Source organism: Schistocerca cancellata, unplaced genomic scaffold (genome assembly GCF_023864275.1).
Source record: "Schistocerca cancellata isolate TAMUIC-IGC-003103 unplaced genomic scaffold, iqSchCanc2.1 HiC_scaffold_732, whole genome shotgun sequence".
NCBI classification, from domain to species: Eukaryota; Metazoa; Arthropoda; class Insecta; order Orthoptera; family Acrididae; genus Schistocerca; species Schistocerca cancellata.
Window position 1 is genome coordinate 5,204,598 of NW_026046743.1, and position 16,715 is coordinate 5,221,312.

The 16,715-nt window shown below is 43.3% G+C and overlaps 1 pseudogene; it reads left to right on the forward strand.

Annotated features, from left to right (window-relative positions):
* The first annotated feature begins 12,165 nt into the window (after positions 1 to 12,165).
* Positions 12,166 to 12,283, forward strand: LOC126141642 (5S ribosomal RNA; annotated as a pseudogene).
* Positions 12,284 to 16,715: the final 4,432 nt, after the last annotated feature.

The window sequence follows — 16,715 nt, forward strand, 5'->3', positions numbered from 1 at the left end:
TCCACTGTTCAAAGTGCCGTCAATGCGAACAAGAGGTGACCGAGACGTGTAACCAATGGTAATCCATAGCATCACGCCGGATGATACGCCTGTATGGCGATGACGAATACGCGTTTCCTGGATTCGCCCGAAAAAATGAGGTTTTGCCATTCGTGCACCTAGGTTCGTCGTTGAGTACACCACCGCAGGCACTCCTGTCTGCGATACAGCGTCAAGGGTAACCGCAGCCATGGTCTCCGAGCTGATAGTCCATGCTGCTGCAAACGTCGTCGAACTGTTTGTGCAGATGGTTGTTGTCTTGCAGACGTCCCCATCTATTGACTCAGGGATCGAGACGTGGCTGCACGATGCGTTACAGCCTTCCAGATAAGATGCTTGTCATCTCGACTGCTACTGGTACGAGGCCGCTGGGATCCAGCACGGCGTTCCGTATTACCCTGCTGAACGCACCGATTCCATATTCCGCTAGCAGTCGTTGGATCTCGACCAACGCGAGCAGCAATGTCGCGATACGATAAATCGAAATCGCTGTAGGCTATAATGCGACTTTTATCAAAGTCGGAAACGTGTTGGTACGCATTTCTCCTCCTTACACGAGGCATCACAACAACGTTTCACCAGGCAACGCCGGTCAACTGCTGTGTATGTGTGAGAAATCGGTTGGAAACTTTGCTCATGTCAGCACGTTGTAGGTGTCGCCACCGGCGCCAACCTTGTGTGAATGCTCTGAAATGCTAATCATTTACATATCACAGCATATTTTTTCCTGTCGGTTAAATTTCCCGTCTGTAGCACGTCATCTTCGTGGTGTAACAATTTTAATGGCCAGTAGTGTACTTTAAATTGATAATACTGTGTCTGAGATTCGCCTTGAAGTTGCTAACCCATCCATAATGCTCCTTTGCATTGACTGCAAAAGAGCTACAAACACTGTACAATTAAATATATATCCTTGCGTTTGAAACTACGTGGAACTTAACATGCTGTCATTCCTCTGAAGACAGCCCACGGTTTGCACTTCCCCCGCACTCCGAAATGACTCCTGACAGCCATATTTTACCGCGAGCGCATATGTTCGCTTAGCCGTATCCTTACTAGATCTGCCTTAAGCAAGAATAGCTTCTAAATTAATACAACGAAAGGTCGTCCTCACCGGGGGAAAGCGTCTAATACCAACGTAATAATAATTCCTACATCTCAAAGATGAGCACAGTGTCTGTATAGCAGAGTAACACTGACATAGGCCAGTGTTCGTACAATCCGATGCACTAGCGATGTCTCAGAAGGTTGGATGCGATATGCGAGGAAGTAGGACCAGAATGCGGTGCGCTGCACTCTGACGAATGTGCGGTGTGCCCTTGACCTAGAGAACGCCACCTGATAACTCCCAATGTTGACTGACTAGAGAGCGGCGGGTCGACGTCCCTTAAAGCCGTTCTGCGGATGAATACTGTGAAACCTTTCCAGTGTCACAGAGACGAGCTGGCGCCGTCAGTATGCAGCGCATGTGGCGCCGCCAGTTGCCGGTACGGCTGCTGCGCTCTCGATGTGCTGTGGTGAGTTGCAAGCGCCTAGGTGGGACGGCAACCACGGCACACCGCTGGACGGCTGGTGGCGGTATCGAAAGGCGCTAGCAACGGATGCTGTGAGGGAAGCAGCGGGCGCTAGTGTGGTTAATAAAGTACTGATTTTTCACAATAGCTCGACAGAGGTGGAGCAGAACTTAGCAGCGATGAACCGCTAACAAAGAGATTTCGTAGTATACCTAGGTAAAATTAAATGTTTCGGTGCTGTCTTAAGACATGGTGAGATTATGTAAGACTATGAAAAGGTTAAATATTGTGAATCTTGACATGATTCGCTAATTAATTACTATAAAAATGCACTTTTTGAATAATTATTTTGGATTTAGATGCAGTTTATAACATAAATACAGGTAGAAGTTTTCATGAAGCTACCTGATCTACTTTTTTAAGTATTAAGAAGTAAACAGTTTCTGTAACTAAATTTTGTAAAACGAGTTACAGTCACTAATCTTTGTTGTTGAGCTACAGAGCCTAGATGACAGCACTATATTTATTATATGTAACAATGAAGCTGCACCAAGTTTCAAGATATGGTAAATTTACAAAGGGACAGAAATTAAAATAGAAACAGATCAGAGGCCACTATCCACCCTCAGTTCCATCTGAAAAATTCTAGAGTTCCAAATTTGAGAATTAACAGCGAAAGGATTTTATAGAACATAAATAACGTACATACGTACTTAGAAACAACTGGTATCGTTGTTAATCTTCATCTAATAAGGATTTAAATAATTTTGGAATCATAATGGATATTGAGCGGACTCTGCTGCCTAAGGTGGAAGCAACTTTGGAGCAAGTTTTTCTTTCGCCATCTACACCATGCATATGTAAATTCAATTGTCGTTCGTCGTACGTGTTTTATCTTCCAACGATACATAATGTGATGTGAATCTTTCCGTGGCCATGTCCGTTTAAGCCGTAGATGACGTTAACAATGACATGCAGGGATTGTTGTTTGTTCGAATGAAATATCGAGCTTATATAATGCAAATACGTAAAAGTGAAGTTTCTTGGATTTAGTAATGTAGCTGGAAAGCTCGTGTTTCGTTTTCGATGTTTCGTTTTGTGTGCTACCCGCCACAGAAAATCTCGTGGCAAGTGTCTGACATCATTCTCCACTTTCAATGTGGGTAGTTAACTTTACGTAACTACGAACAAGGAGCAGAAATAGTGTTTGCGGTGTTTCGAGGCTGCCAACGACAGGATAAGCATTGACGAATCTGTGACTTGTAACTTGTTCATTGGAACCATTACCAGAATTTACTGATCCGTTGAACAACAGTACACTTTTATTTATCGTCGTGGTAGCTGTCTCCTGTGCAAAATTCTTAGAGTGTCAGAATATTTTATTTCAGTTCCAGCCGGCTGGAGTGTGGACCTGTGGACTGAAGATTATTGAACAGCACGGTCTCCTTCACTTTCTGGCTGTTTGCACAAATAATTTTCAGGCCCTTGTAAAAGGTTTTGGTATCCAGAAAACTCACAAGACTAGCAAAGATTTCAACTTAGAAACTAAATAACGAACTATATGTAATTTTACCCGCCGCCCCACAATACCACATTCATCTTCTCAACAGACGAGATGGCCAAGCCACCTCGTTGCGTAGTCGGTGGCTGTGACATGGGTGACAACCGAGGACGCAGAATTCAAATGAATTTCTACATCTACATCTACGTGATTGCTCTGCTATTCACAATAAAGTGCCTGGCAGAGAGTTCAATGAACCACCTCCAAGCTGTCTCTCTACCGTTCCACTCTCGAACGGCACGTGGGAAAAACGAGCTCTTAAATTTTTCTATGCGAGCCCTGATTTCTCTTATTTTATCGTGATGATCGTTTCTCTCTATGTAGGTGGGTGGCAACAGAATGTTTTCGCAATCGGAGGAGAAAACTGGTGATTGAAATTTCACAAGAAGATACCGTCGCAACGAAAAACGCCTTTGTTTTAATGATTGCCAATCCAATTCACGTATCATGTCTGTGACACTATCTCCCCTATTTCGCGATAATACAAAACGAGCTGCCCTTCTTTGTACTGTTTCGATGTCATCCGTCAGTCCCCCCTGATGCGGATCCCACACCGCACAGCAATACTCCAGAATAGGGAGGGAAAGCGTGGTGTAAGCAGTCTCTCTAGTAGACCTGTTGCACCTTCTAAGTGTTCTGCCAATGAATCGCAGTCTTTGGTTTGCTCTACCCACAATATTATCTATGTGATCGTTCCAATTTAGGTTATTTGTAATTGTAATCTCTAATTATTTAGTTGAATTTACAGCCTTCAGATTTGTGTGACTTATCGCGTAATCGAAATTTAGATGATTTCTTTCAATACTCATGTGAATAATTTCACACTTTTCTTTATTCAGGGTGAATTGCCACTTTTCGCATCATAAAGATATCTTGTCTAAATCATTTTGCAAGCCGTTTTGATCATCTGATGACTTTTCCAAGACGGTAAATGACAGTATCATTTGCAAACAATCTAAGACGGCTACTCAGATTGTCACCTATCTCGTTAATATACAGGATGAAAAGTATTTAAACCGACAAACTCTGGGAGATTGTAGGGGACACCAAAACAAATATTTTTCCCTAATTTTATTTTTGCTATGAGGAGTATTTAAACCGGTAGAGGAAGATTTCTCTGGCGGCAAATTAATTAAACCAACAAACACTTTTCCAATTTTTTATGACCAAGAGACAACACATTAACACAACCCAATTTCAATTACAGTAGATTTTCAAAAATGCCTTCAGTGACACGTAAACAAAGGTTACATCGTCGGATCATGTTCTGTCTGACACGGGCAAAAACCCCAGGAGTAACCTGTATTGTTCCTGCTGCTGCTACTCTCCGGGCAACCAGATCATCTTCTGATGCAACAGGAGTTGCGTAAACAAGGTTGTGCATCTCTCCCCACACAAAAAAATCCAGAGGGGACATATCTGGGCCGCGCGGGATTAGCCGAGCGGTCTCAGGCGCTACAGCCATGGACTGTGCGGCTGGTCCCGGCGGAGGTTCGAGTCCTCCCTCGGCCATGGGTATGTGTGTGTCTGTCCTTAGGATAATTTAGGTTAAGTTGTGATTAAGCTTAGGGACTGATGACCTTATCAGTTAAGTCCCATAAGATTTCACACACATTTGAACATTTTGACATATCTGGGGATCGAGCAGGCCATGGTACAGGACCACCTTTGCCAATCCACGTTTCTGGGAACCGTCGGACCAGGAATCGACGCCCACGACGACTGAAATGTGCCGGCGCCTCGTCATGTTGGAACCACATGCGTTGTCTTGTAGGGAGCGGGACGTCATCCACCAATTCTGGCAATGCTCTGGCGAGAAAATTGTAATAGTGCCTGCCATTTAATGGCCTAGGTATCAGATACGACCTAATTAAACAGTCCCCAACAACACCGACCCACACATTAACGAAGAACCGCACTTGATGAGCGCTAGTAACTGTGGCATGTGGGTTATCCTCACTCCAAACATGCGAATTGTACATGTTGAAGACTCCATCTTGCCCGAATGTTGCTTTATCCGTAAACAACACAGAGGGTGGAAATTTAGGATGCATTTCACACTGTTCCAGGTACCACTGCGAAAACTGTGCCCTGGGTGGATAATCAACTGCTTCCAGGTTGTGGACACGATGTAAGTGAAATGGACGTAAGAATTGCTCTCGAAGGACTGTTCTTACATTCGTCTGATTCGTCCCCGTGTTACGTGCAATTGCACCCGAGTGCTGATTGAAGGATCCCGCTCCACGTGCTGCAAGACGGCTTCCTCAAATTGCAGCCTTCTTACCGTGCGACGGCGTCCCTGTCCAGGTAATCTGCTAACTGAACCGGTCTCACGCAGACGTTGGTACACAGCAGCAAAGGTCGCATGATGCGGGATACGGCGATTAGGATATTTTTGTTGATAAACCCGCTGTGCAGCTCGTCCATTGTGGTGCGCTACGTAGTACGCACCAACCATATCAGTGTACTCACTCCAGGTGTAGCGCTCCATTAGTAAACAGAGACAATGCACTACTACACTGGTGGACAGCAGTTGCCTACAACTGAAGAGCGTAATACGGCCTCTAACAACTGAAGAGCGTAATAAGGCCTCCACTGGTTTAAATAATCCTCATAGGAAAAAATGACATTAGGGAAAAATATTTGTTTTGATGTCCACTACAACCTCCCAGAGTTTGTCGGTTTAAATACTTTTCATCCTGTAGATCAGGAACAATAGAGGGCCTATAACACTTCCTTGGGGAACGCCGGATATTACTTCTGTTCAACTCGATGACTTTCCGTCTATTTCTACGAACTGTGACCTTTCTGACAGGAAATCACGAATCCAGTCGCACAGCTGAGGCGATACTCCGTAGGCACGCACTTTGGTTAGAAGACGCTTGTGAGGAACGGTGTCGAAAGCCTTCTGGAAATCTAAGAATATGGAATTAACTTGACATCCCCTGTCGATAGCACTTATTACTTCATGAGTATAAAGAGCTAGTTGTGTTTCACAAGAACGATATTTTCTGAATCCGTGTTGTCTATGTGACAATAAATCGTTTTCTTTCATTTGTTTCCGTACAAATCTGAGGGTGATATTTTTGTGTGACACTTTCCCCCTGTGGATTTCGAGTGACATCCCTGTTTTGCTGTTGGGTAGCAGCCATTTGTAGGTGGTAAATAACTGTTATCTGTGTTTATATTCTTGGAATCTTTCGTGAAAGTTGTTACACAGTTATAGGGCTTTTAATTCTTGACTTTGGAGTTGTATGAAGTTTGACCCCGTCTCGCAACTCAAAGCGTGACGGGTGACCCTTATTCAGCACAACTTTGAAACATAGGAAGGTCTTGATAGTACAATTCTTCATTAAGCGATTAATAAAGTTTTGTGCGATCAAGATCTTCCTATGTATATTTCAAAACTGTGCGAAATCTGAATGGCCGCTTGCCTCAACCGTGAAAGTATTTCTACATCAAGTAATCGACCCTTATTCATACTGATGGAATAGTGTAGCAGTGCTGACGGTAAATTCAGGTCCGCCAAAGTTAACGACGCCAATTAAATCCTCAGAGCAGTACGTCGCGTAATTTCTCTTGGGCGCGGCACGAGGCCGAGACAGCGTGCTTGTGTCCGCCTCCCCGTGTGTGTGTGTTCTAGGGGACTGATGACCTTAGTGTTCAGAGCCATTTGAACCATTTTGTGTGTGTGTGTGTGTGTGTGTGTGTGTGTATGACTTCGCGATGGAAGCTGCGAGGAACAGACGGAAGGAACGTTTGAAACCTTCTTTAGTGGTGCAGATGAAGTTTCTTATGATACCTCTAATGGTTTCCATTGCCATTTCACTCGTGAGCAGGTGCCCGTATTGCCATCACCAGCAGACTAAATCCTTGCTCCACCAGTGGCGACCTGCATTTCGATATCTTTTCCAAATTCATCGACGTCAGGAGGGCGAAAGCGGACGCTACAGCTAGAGGTACGACACTGGACCGCAGTAAGATTGCGGCACCAAAACTGGTGGCTCACCTGTTTCGTAGGCGTTGTGGCGGATTTTTGCGTAGCATCAACATGGACAAATGCAATGAGTATGGATGATACGATACTCTATGGTATTCTGCGGTTTGAATTCACTTTGTTTTTTTTAGCAGTTGCATTGATTTGATTTTGTAAATGATACTGACAATATTATACACATGTATAATGCATTCTTCATACTAAAACTTCTCCCGGATAATTATTTTGTTCAAATTGCACAAGAATTCCACCTGACGTAGTGTAATAATGTTGACTGTAAGTTGTGTTCATATCACTAAAATTATAGATCGTACATCAGAGCTTTTATAATTTTTGTCTTCGATGGATTTAATTATTCTTAGCAAATTGATCATGAAAACGAGCCGTAGAATACCACCCGCACACAACACTGCCGTATGCTACCAGGAATATTTTTCTCCGTGATTCGTGCGTAGTTTAATTTTGGCCTCATACATCATCAGTGTAATCTTGTTCAACAATAAATACCATCAGCACTGTTTTTAGAAAATGCAGTCTGATTCGATTAATTTTTTTTCTTTTGTAAATAGAGTTCAGTACCGCCGGTGCACATTTATTTCTTACACATCGGAATATTGTTTGCAGTTTCAAGCAATTTAAATTTGCCGCTGTGATAAAAGTTAAGATGGCGGCCGACAAAAGATAGAGGATTTCTTTTTTAATTAAGATTTTCATTTGCTCAATAAATAATTTATCATTTAAATTGATGCCACCAATAAAAAAATTATTAAATTGTTTTGCAAATTAGTTTAACAGAAACCCATGCTATTTTCAACTGGAAGTACAGACGAAGTTGCTATATAATCGCAACTAACAATGGCTGCGCTTCTTGCAGCTATGATACAACAATTAATACAAAATTATAATTAAAAGAGGAACTGGTTTTTCAATAATTAATCATAAATAGTTTTAACGCATTTGGCTCTATTTGATTTTTCTATTACCAGCAAATGTACATAAAAGTACAATAATTTTACATTAAATGTTTTTCATTCAACATACCTCAAATCGATTCGCGTCTTGCGTCGGCGATGTACATCAGAAGAAGACGACGAAAGGGTACAAAAGAAAAGACAAGAATGACATAGATTAACAAAGAATGTGAGACAAATATTGTCTCTGTTTTACATAATTATCATATTTTTAAGAAATAATTACATAATTGAATGAATATTATTGAGTGACCTAATCTTCCACACGTTCATATTCCACTCCTAATATATATATATATATATATATATATATATATATATATATATATACATCGTGGCTGTTTTAGTGTTTGGTGCAGTGTACCGCTCTGTGTAAATAAAAATTTAGGTGTTCGTTTTTCCCGCTCGCTCTTAGATAGTAGAACGGTAAAGAAATATTGTAAAGGTGGTTCGATACATCCTCTGCCTGCGACTTAAGTGTGAATTGCAGAGTGGTCGTGTAGATTATAGATGTAGATGTAAATGATATAAACGATGATTTTAATATAGTGCTCCAAAATTGCTTTAAATGTTGTTTCGCGGCTTAGTTGTCGCAAAGTTTCCCCTTACTAGGTCCGGCACTACAGGTTTAGGCTGGGGGTCTACTGATCCTAAATAGCGCCCCGTGTACCAGTTTGTGCCTGGGCCCGCAGTAGCTACGAAGGAGACCGCATCTCGGCGTGCTTCACGCCGAGAAACACGTGCGGTGTGAGGGCGACCGCTACAGGGCGCGCGGCGGCGTGTTGCAGCGCCGCGGCTGTTCGGCGTGCGCCGCCGTGTCGCGAGGGGCGCTGCTGTCGCCGCCGCAGCTGTCGGCGCGCCCCCGGCTGCCCGCCTCCGCGGCCGCCGCCCCCGCCGCCGCCGCCGCCTGGGCCGCCCCCGGCTCCTGCCGCCCCCCGAGCCCCGCCGTCGCGCTGCGCCTCGACGCCGCCGCCGCCACGTGGCAACTGCAGGTGAGCCGCCGCTCCTGCCGCTACCGCAGCACTCCGGCACGTCCGCGACACGCTCCTTCGCCTAAAACTCCGATCCCCCAAAGTAGTCTATGTCGACCTCCATCGATAGACTAAAACTTGCAGGGCAGACATGTGAGCGGAAAAACCCATACAGGCAGGCCGGAACAAGGTTTTAAGGGGAGTCGTAACGCCCTATCTCACCAATGTCAAATTCGCCAACTTTGTGTACCTTAACCAACTTTGATTCCCTCAAGAACCTTTGTGCACGGCGACCGTAGTACGTAAGGAAGGACAGGCACACAGTAGTCTGTAGGAATCCCACTAGTTTTTATCACTCCTGCAAATATAGATTTCGACTATAAATAGCCATTTTCTGTCCATTTACGTTACAATTCAACATACTTGCGGCGTTCAAAAACATGGTTCAAATGGCTGTCGGCACTATGGGACTTAACATCTGAGGTCATCAGTCCCCTAGAACTTAGACCTACACTACTGGCCATTAAAATTGCTACACCACCAAGATGACGTGCTACAGACGCGAAATTTAACCGACAGCAAGAAGATGCTCTGATATGCAAATGATTAGCTTTTCAGAGCATTCACACAAGGTTAGCGCAGGTGGCGACACCTACAACGTGCTGACATGAGGAAACTTTCCAACCGATTTCTCATACACAAGCAGCAGTTGGCCGGCGTTGCCTGGTGAAACGTTGTTGTGATGCCTCGTGTAAGGAGGAGAAACGCGTACCATCACGTTTCCGACTTTGATAAAGGGCGGATTGTAGCCTATCGCGATTGCGGTTTATCGTATCGCGACATTGCTGCTCGCGTTGGTCGAGATCCAATGACTATTAGCAGAATATGGAATCGGTGGGTTCAGGAGGGTAATACGGTACGCCGTGCTGGATCCCAACGGCCTCGTATCACTACCAGTCGAGATGACAGGCATTTTATCCGCATGGCTGTAACGGATCGTGCAGCCACGTCTCGATCCCTGAGTCAACAGATGGGGACGTTTGCAAGAAAACAACCATCTGCACGAACAGTTCGACGACGTTTGCAGCAGCATGGACTATCAGCTCGGAGACCGTGGCTGCGGTTACCGTTGACGCTGCATCACAGACAGGAGCGCCTGCGATGGTGTACTCAACGACGAACCTGGGTGCACGAATGGCAAAACGTCATTTTTTCGGACGAATCCAGGTTCTGTTTACAGCATCATGATGGTCGCATCCGTGTTTGGCGACATCGCGGTGAACGCACATTGGAAGCTTGTATTCGTCATCGCCATACTGGCGTATCACCCGGCGTGATGGTATGGGGTGCCATTGGTTACACGTCTCGGTCACCACTTATTTCCAGTGACGGTACTTTGAACAGTGGACATTATATTTCAGATGTGTTACGACCCGTGGCTCTACCCTTCATTCGATCCCTGCGAAACCCTACATTTCAGCAGGATAATGCACGATCGCATGTTGCAGGTCCTGTACAGGCCTTTCTGGATACAGAAAATGTTCGACTGCTGCCCTGGCCAGCACATTCTCCAGATCTCTCACCAATTGAAAACATTTGGTCAATGGTGGCCGTGCAACTGGCTCGTCACAATACGCCAGTCACTACTCTTGATGAACTGTGGTATTGTGTTGAAGCTGCATAGGTAGCTGTACCTGCACTCGCCATCCAAGCTCTGTTTGACTCAATGGCCTGGTGTATCAAGTCCGTTATTACGGCCAGAGGCGGTTGTTCTGGGTACTGATTTCTCAGGATCTATGCACCCAAACTGCGTGAAAATGTAATCACATGTCAGTTGTAGTATAATATATTTGTCCAATGCATACCCGTTTATCATCTGCACTTCTTCTTGGTGTAGCAATTTTAATGGCCAGTAGTGGACTTAAACCTAACTAACCTAAGGACATCACACACATCCACGCCTGATGCAGGATTCGAACCTGCGACCGTAGCGGTCACGCGGTTCCAGACTGAAGCGCCTAGAACCGCTCGGCCAAAGCGGCCGGCCGGCGGTTCTTTCAGGTGAACTTGTATAGGTAGAACGGCACTCAGGTGTTCTTCTGCCTATACACCTGTAAGAACATATGGTGACATGAACTGTCGCAAGTCTGTTGAATTTTATCGAAAATGCCCTGAAGATGGCTACTTATAGCCGAAACTTGGATTTGCAAGCGTGTTAAGAACCAGTGGGATTGAGACTGACTGCTGTGTGCCTCTCTTTCCTTTAAACACCTTTCTCTCTGCCTTATACCGAGAACTCTAAAATTTTGACAGCTGATTTCATCATGTATTATTAGTTCACTGAACTAAAATCAGTGTTTATTTTTTGTTAATTTAGTATTAATGAACTGTTTACCCTTCAAGCCACTTTTAATTGGGGAAAATTCCATACAAATCCCCCTAACTCAGAGAATAAGCCAGTTCTTATCATTCTAGTTCAGTCGTACCTCTTATACTATTTTGTAGTATTTGTGGAAATTTGAACGTCATTAGTTTAGTGATTTCTGAAATAAAGGTACACATAACAATCAACATTTCAAATGCTACAAAATGCGACTCAAGTAATTTATTTTGAAAATTCTCAGATATCTCTAATTTTGTCAACACAAGTGTCCAGTAGCGCAATCAGTGTCATCCTTTGTTTCTTCTTCTTCTTCTTCTTCTTCTTCTTCTTCTTCCTCACCTGGAAGCTTTCATCTTCTTGGTGCCCTTACTTTCTTTGTATTAAATCCAGCTGCATAGTGAGCTTTACTTACTCGCACATTGTCCAGAAGCTAAAGACCTTTGTCGTGTTAATATCACAAAAAATGTCAAGCCTTTTCATGATCTCTGATCTACCAAAACTGAAAGAAATAAGAGCATCACTGATTCCCTATTCCAGTTTTTATCCCAAAACATGTATTCTTATGTACGCTAGTCCATATGAGATTGATGAACGACATCTTTGGTTCTGGGCACAACCTGGAAGACATTTACTGAGATCATCGGGGTACCTCAAGCCTCTATTGATCAGCTTAATTGGTTCTATAACAGCCACTAGGAAATAATTTTTATGGTGATAAGGAACTTTAGTGCCAACAGCCTTGCCCCAGTGGTAACACCGGTTCCCGTCAGATCACCGAAGTTAAGCGCTGGCGGGCTTGGCTAGCACCTGGATGGGTGACCATCTGGTCTGCCTAGCGCTGTTGGCAAGCGGGGTGCTCTAGCCCTTGTGAGGCAAATTGAGGAGCTGTACTTCATTGGTTCAGTGACGGCTCTGGGCTTGGGATGACACGGCGGTCGGTCATTACCGTTCTGGCCTTCCGAGACCTGTTCGGACGGAGTTTAGTTTTTAAGGAACGACAGTCGGCTATTATTATGGAGACGTATCTATACTGCCAGAGCGATAAGATATTCCTACAGAATCACTTCCACAAAAGCTGTCTGTAAATCGATTCACGTGAAATCTGCGCTTTTTAAATAATTATACACTTAGAAGCATCTAAGAAATTATGTCACTCAACACAGAATATAACAAGAAGATGAATAACAAGATCTGGACTATGTGGAAACGAAACTGAAAACTCTGGACACTAACTCACAGATCAAAAACTGAACTGTAAACACAACAGGTTGCTATGGCAATGACACCAACCGAAAGACCAAAGTTTCTACAACAGACGAGTAAAATGCACATACTTCTGTATATAATGTTTTCGGACATGCGAAGGTTTGAATAAGAAACCCATCACAAGTTGGGTAACTTTCCTGGACCGCATAACATTTTGAAAAATGAAATAAAAATATTTCTAATTAGAATTTCGTAACAATTTTTGCACAGTTTTAATCAGAAAATTACAAATTATTTTAAAGGTTTAAAAACTGAAAATGTGGTTCTTTACCATTTTACGGCATTCCAACTCAGCATCAATTGCGCTATGAAATCGTCCAAGCTGCAGGTTGATCTGAGAAAGTATCACCCTGATAAAATAGGTGATTTGAAATACTTACAAATACTTAAAAAATACTTCAAAAGGACTCATGGTAGACAGATTGTTCACTTCGACGTCACAGAAAGATGTGGTTTGCAGGAATGTTATTATGTCTCACTACTTACAGCAAAATCTAGAAATCCGCGTACAGTTGGGGAACAATTAATTTTGCCACCCGCTGAACAGGATTTAAAAACATTCTCTCCACCGACCTACTTATGATATACTCAGAAGAATTCCTTTGAACAATAACACAGTTCATATACGTATTGATGAAATGAGTTACGATACTGAAATCTCTTGTATAATTATCTCCAAACAACCAATTTATACATGCAATTGGACGAATCAACTTTACCTGGTAATTAATCATTGTTACTGTCGTATGTTTGTTTCCTTATGGACCATGAAACCCAAGAAGAATTTCTCTTCGTAAGAACTGTGGCAACAGACGCTAAAGGTGAACCAATATTTAAAGCTCTGGAAGATTATTTGATGGAAAAAACGATCCCTTCACCAAATATAATATCAGCAACAGGAGATGAAGGTCCTGTCATATTTCGGCGCGGTCATGGATTTACAAGCCCCCTAGAACAAAATGTACCCGGGGTCTGGAATACACTGCGTCATACAACAGTAACATTCAGTTGCTAAAAATCTTGGTCTTCGTACATTCATATTTAAACTGGATGAAGGTGGGACACAGCTGGTATGATTTTTATTAAAAATGAAATTCCTCCAACTAGAGGAATTTCATTTTTAATAAAAAATCTTGGTGGTTAATTAAATAAATTTCTTCAATTTGTCATTAATGCAGTGAACATAATTCGAAACAGTGCGTTGAATTCTGAGCAATTGGTGCAGTAATGCGAAAAAGTTGTCGAGAGCTTTGATCGGTTACCCCTTCACACTGAAGTACGCTAGTTTCAAAAGGTTTATGTTTGACGAGAGTTGTCTAACTTTTTGAGACCATTTTAGTGTTTTTAAATACTAAAGATACAATTTAAAAAATTTTAATCGAGTGAAACCCAGAAACTCCTTATTTAACAGATATGTTAACTAAATTTAATGAGGCTAACTTGCAGTTATAAGGTGACATCCTCAGCTTCGGCAAAACATAGTTCATCATTTCAGCTTCTCTTGCCAGAGAAAGTAATGAAACAAATCAATGGAACGTGCAAATTTTCCCAGTTTTCCAATTTGTCCCAGTCAAACTGCAGGACAGTCACATTTCAACCTATGGTCAAGACTAAAAGTCCTTTACAGAGACTTTAAACTCAGAATTGAGGTTGTTTTAACTGAATAAATAGCACTGCGGATTATCGATCCATACAGTGCTATTGAAGAAAGGGATGCCGTATTTAAAGAAGAACTGATCAGTATAAGCACTAAAGAAGTACTTAAGATACACTTTAAAAGCGATATTGGCAATTCTGGCTTCAGACAAACATACGTGTTGTTTACCCTGTGTTGTGGATCACTGCGAGAAAGTTTTCGATAGCTTCCCCACCTTCTAACCTCTTGTAATGGGGTTTTGGCACAGTTGCCAATATTCATGAAAAGAGGAACAAATTGGTAATCACTGACCGGGGAGGTTTGGGGTTAAACCTAATTAAAAAGAAGGCAAATATTCGAAATTTGCTAATGTCCATCTTGCTTATCGCTACCATTACAAGTATTTACCAATTAACTTTACGATATTTGCGTGTTGTGTAGTTTAAATTAATAAATGTATAATTCTCGCATGCTTTTTAAGTTTTTCGCCATGCACTACTACGATTAAAATCTCTCAAAGTGAGCACTGTATCAGCTGTCAGAAACACAATTGAAGTCGTGACTTCGTAAAAATTCAGTATATGAATGGCAGGTGGTTTACCCAAAGCAGAAAAAACTGGAACGTGGTCTACGAGAGAAAGAAGTTCGGGAGCTCTGGCCTAAAATATCTATAGTCTGACCAAAACACCTAGAGGATTTATGTTTTGGTAAGAGTGTGTGGAGGCGCAAAGTTGTTTCCACGTCTAGCACACGACTTCTAACATTTCATTCAGCTCGCTTAGATTCGAAAATTATTGACTGCACGCTAATGGAACCGACATCAGTGTTTTCTGGCAGAGCTGCACTGGAAAGCTTACAAAAATTCATTTTCTGGTTATTTCACCAAATTTTCGACACGTGGCAGACTTCTTTTTATTGAATTCAGGTAAACACGTCGTGCGAACGAAAGCTCAAGAATACATGATATTTTCATCTGCTCCAACCGGAACTCTACCGGATATGCCTAACACGAGATAAATTAAATGTCACACATGATGCTGTTCCCACGTTTCAAAACCTGGGAGAGAAACATAGCCCCAGGTTTATAATGAACCTTTTACTATATTTTCTGATCAAACTTTTAACTACACTAGTGGCCATTGAAATTGCTACACGACGAAGATGACGAGCTACAGACGCGAAATTTAACCGACAGCAAGAAGATGCTGTGATATGCAAATGATTAGCTTCTCAGAGCATTCACACAAGGTTGGCGCCGGTGGCGACACCTACAACGTGCTGACTTGAGGAAAGTTTCCAACCGATTTCTCATACACAAACAGCAGTTGACCGGCGTTGCCTGGTGAAACGTTGTTGTGATGCCTCGTGTAAGGAGGAGAAATGCGTACCATCACATTTCCGACTTTGATAGAGGTCGGATTGTAGCCTATCGCGATTGCAGTTTATCGTATCTCGACATTGCTGCTCGCATTGGTCGAGATCCAATGACTATTAGCAGAATATGGAATCGGTGGGTTCAGGAGGGTAATACGGTACGCCGTGCTGGATCCCAACGGGCTCGTATCACTAGCAGTGGAAATGACAGGCATCTTATCCGCATGGCTGTAACGGGTCGTACAGCCACGTCTCGATCCCTAAGTCAACAGATGGGGACGTTTGCAAGACAACAACCATCTGCACGGACAGTTCGACGACGTTTGCAGCAGCATGGACTATCAGCTCGGAGACCATGGCTGTGGCTACCCTTCACGCTGCATCACAGACAGGAGCGCCTGCGATGGTGTACTCAACGACGAACCTGGGTGCACGAATGGCAAAACGTCATTTTTCGGATGAATCCAGGTTCTGTTTACAGCATCATGATGGTCTAATCCGTGTTTGGCGACATCCCGGTGAACGCACATTCGTAGCGTGTATTCGTCATCGTCATACTAGCCTATCATCCGGCGTGATGGTATGGCTTGCCATTGGTTACACGTCTCGGTCACCTATTGTTCACATTGACAGCACTTTGAACAGTGGACGTTACATTTCAAATGTGTTACGACCCGTGGCTCTCCCCTTCATTCGATCCCTGCGAAACCCTACATTTCAGCAGGATAATGCATGACCGCATGTTGCAGGTCCTGTACAGGCCTTTCTGGATACAGAAAGTGTTCGACCGCTGCCCTGGCCAGCACATTCTCCAGATCTCTCACGAATTGAAAACGTCTGGTCAATGGTGGCCGAGCAACTGTCTCGTCACAATACGCCAGTCATACTCTTGATGAACTGTGGTATCGCGTTGAAGCTGCATGGGCAGCTGTACATGTACACGTCATCCAAGCTCTGTTTGTCTCAATGCCCAGGCGTATGAAGGCCGTTATCACGGTCTGAA